Genomic DNA, 4,118 nt, shown 5'->3' with positions numbered 1-4,118 from the left:
CCTTTTGTGTTTTTGTAATTTATTTACTGGCAGAGCCCCTTCGAAAATATGTTCTCGTTCATCCCTACGGCTCTGAAATGCTCACATGGCCATTGAACAAACCTTCCACAAAAAGAAACATTTTTCACACACTTTTCACACGGATTCCTCTCTTCCACAAGAAAATTTTCCTTGCAAAACCTGCCAGTTTACTGTAGGTTTATTTTGAATTGAAATCTTTTGTTCAAATACCAGGAAACTGAAATAGAACTTTCAAAACTTGCTTCCAGTGTTACTAATTGTCCATAAAGACACAATATATAATTAATCATCTTAGTGAACTCCTGGTAGAAACACTAGTTCTTCATTGTTGCCACATCAATTTCTAAGTAAGACCTTCAGTGCACATTTTAAAACTGCCAAACTGTTTCCATTGCAAAAATAATCCATTTTGAATTATTGTGGAACATTTGTCTGCACAAGAATAGAATCTAGAAGTGTGTATTTTTGTGATAAAATGGTATTTTACAGCCCATTACTTCTGAGCTATATTAGAGTGATGGAATTACAAATGTCAGTACACTAAGATAAATTTCAAAAGTTCACGTGGCTTCTAAATTCAAATTTGATAATTCTCTCAAGCCAGTGTTTTGGCAATGGGGACCTGACATAGGAGCAAGTCTTTTCATGCACGATAGAAGAAAATTAAAAAATAAGAATAAAACCCCCCCACTGAGGCTGTGTTTTAGCAAGGACCCAGAATAACCCTAAACTCAACATTTCTGTGTGTTGGGGAATATCAATGTCCAAAAATACACAGCGGAGCCCGAGGCCTGTGATGGGCGTTTCAGCCACTGCACACTGAAAAAAAAAGCTGCAGATTCTCTTGTTTCCTTTGGAAGGGCAGCTGTTCTCCATGGCAGACACTGTTTCAAAACAAATACCATCAAGGTTTTTCGGCTTGGTCTCTTCCAAATCCTAGAGGGCACACTTTCACCCTTGCCTTCCCTCCATGCACTGTTATTTAATGACAAAAGCAGAGCTGACTTTTGCTTCCTCCACGTAAGCAGCACAGAAGGGCAGCAGATCTCCAGAGAAAATGCACTGGGGCAAAATAGTGCCAGCAGAATGAACCCAACCCAGGCAAGGTGTGTTCCTGGTGGGATAATTCCAGTCTGTGTGACATGGAAGGCACTGAGACAACTCCTGACCATCAGTTTTCAGCCCTCCCTAGTAGGTGGTTATGGTGTGGGGCAGCAACAGCCCAGTGAGAATGTTTTGCTCTTCTGCAGAACAACATATTTGTAATATTTGCAGGAACAGTCAGTTTGGAAGGTCAAGGGGAAGGCAGGCTCCTGACTGTCCTGTATCCTCCAAATAACAACTTGTTCTGGAGTAGGGGGAGGCAAGGAAGGTTGAGGGCACTTGGAGAGCAATCCCATAGGAAACAGATGCCCTGAGACAGCAGCAGGACACAAGAGCAGTGGCACCCACCTGCCTGTCACCACAGGAGGGATGGAGGGAGATCAGGGACACAGGGTGTTCTGAAGCAAAGAAAAATGTGCAATTGGAGCAGAGTCCCACCTGTGCTCTTCAGTGGCCTTAAAGCAACGGACTAAAGTAACAAATCTGCTTTAGATCTGCTCTTTCTTGTACCCGACACAATGGGGCCAGAGAAAAATGGAGCTGCTGCTCTCTCAGGACTGCCAGGTTATGAAGACTGACGTTGTTTTACCACTGACATAATGGGATTGCAATTGAAAGTGTCTCCTGAATGCATTTGGTAACTCCAAACATGTGTAAGACTTGGCATTTCTTCAAAAAGCCCTGAAACTGGTGACTTATTTCCTCAGGAAAGATGGAGAGGGATTTTTGACTAGGACATGTCATGATAGGACAAGGAACAAGGGCTTTAAACTGCCAGAGGGAAGGGTTAGATGGGATATTGGGAAGAAACTCCTGGCTGTGAGGGTGGTGAGGCCCTGGCACAGGTTGCCCAGAGAAGCTGTGGCTACCCCTGGATCCCTGGAAGTGTCCAAGGCCAGGTTGGAAGGGGCTTGGAGTAACCTGGGCTAGTGGAAGGTGTCCCTGCCCATGGCAGGGAGTGGAACAAGATGATCTTTAAGGTCCCTTCCAACCCAAACCAGTCTGGGATTCCATAATTCTTAAAGCAGTCTTGGAGCTGACATTCCTTCCAGAGACTGATGGCAATTACAGCCAGTCACACCAGGAGGTCACAGCAGAGCAAAGGGGCAAATCTGCTGATGGGATTTTAAGGAAAGAAGGAAACAATTACAGGATTGCTGCTCAGCAAGAACTCCCTGGATTCTGAACAAGATCTCACATGATCAAACCTATCCCACAACACTGCAAGAGAAGGGATGAGGGACTGAAGAGACAGGTGACATCACAGCCCAACTTACACTCCCAAAATGCTGCTAAAGGCACCCAAACCAGCTTATTCTGCCGTTGTTTCCACTGTATCCAAGGAATGACAGGACCATCCATATTTGGCTAAGTTAGTTTCCTTTGTGATAACTGAAATTATAATATATATGATGATTCAAGACTGTAGTTCAGCATGGAGAGTTCTGCAGTGGAAAGGACTTGAGAACCCTGCTCAGCTATTTGTGTAAGGTGGCAATAACTGAAACCTGTGAGGAAGGATCTCTACAAACCAACTTTTGTTCTGCTGCCTTGCAGCACATTCATTTCCCAAGAGCACCTCTGGTACCCACAGCTCCTCCACTGCTTTTGAAACAAAAACTACTCACAGTGTGTTGAATTCTTCTCCTTCTGTTTAAGAAGTCTACTGAGTTAAATTATATATTTGAGCTTGAAAACCAACTGCTTTCCTGAAGATGAAATGCCTTCATTTCTTCTTAAAGTCTTCCTTATAAACATAAGGATTGAAAACAATTGTGGCTAAGAAAAAGGAAAGCTACTTCATATAAAATAAGATGAGCTAGAGGGGTTGCTATGGAACAGATTTATTGGAAGAAGGGCACAGTCACACACACAGAATCACTCAGAACAGCTGGAAAGGACCCACAAGGATCATCAAGTCCAACTTTTAAGTGAATGGCCCATATGGGGATCGAACCTATTGCAAGAATCTGAAATTCTCTTTGGGTTCTGAGGAAAGAAAAGCAAGATCCTCAGGTTTGAAAAGCAAATCAGACCAATTTAGTTTCACCTTTAGCCCAATGCCACAGGCATGACACCCACAATTTCACTCCTGCTCCGTTGGTCTGACTAAGGAGCACAGGTTAAATTTTGCCTGCAGGAAAACAGATCAGTCCCTAGAAGGATGAAGGTGTGGATCATAATCTGGGACTCATCCTCTCATCACTGCTGATATTAGTTTTGCTTTGTTGTTTTTTTTTTATTGAGGGGGGTGGGGGGAGGAGAATGACAACGACATACCCCCTAAATCCTGCTGGTTACTCAGTCATTCCAACTGCTGAGGGGATGCCAAAAGCCTGGAATGCCAGAAATCCCATTCTAAAGCCTAGACCCGCAATCAGGTTGCACCTCACTGGGCTTGGCCTTGACTATTTTCGCTTCAGCTGGAATACAGACAGGAAATGTTGACACTGACGGAGGGATGGTTTACATAACAGTCGTGCTTTCCCTCTCCCTTTCCTTTCATCCCTTACAAGACACTGCTGCTCCACTCTCTAATCCCTTGTTCAAACATGCAATTAAAAAGAAGCCACACCCTTGTCAGCTCTCCTTCAGTAAGCAACACCTTTCAGGAGAGCGATTACAACCGCTCAGGGAATTTTCTTGCAGGGCTTGGAATCACTGGGTGTTGTGTTTTCACTTTTCTCAGTCTGTCTTTCTGAGGAATTCTTTGCTCTGGACAAGTCAGCTTCTCTGTGCCTGCAAATAAACTGTTCTGATATGGCATTTCCAGTGTGATATAAGATACTGGACCTGATATGCAACCTTGAATCCCAGCACTTGGTCAGTAAAAACACTCAGGATTGAACATTGACACTTCAGTATGGCACTTCAACCAAGCTGCTTTTTTATGAAGTGAAAAGAAATCAGCAAAATCTAAGGATGAATGTAGCCCAAAGCAGAACAAAATCTGAAATAATCACTGTACAGCAATTTAATACATATAGAAAACA

Source organism: Neopelma chrysocephalum, unplaced genomic scaffold, assembly GCF_003984885.1.
Source record: "Neopelma chrysocephalum unplaced genomic scaffold, ASM398488v2 Primary Assembly neopelma1_122, whole genome shotgun sequence".
Taxonomy (NCBI): Eukaryota; Metazoa; Chordata; class Aves; order Passeriformes; family Pipridae; genus Neopelma; species Neopelma chrysocephalum.
Note: the sequence above shows the minus strand (reverse complement) of the source record.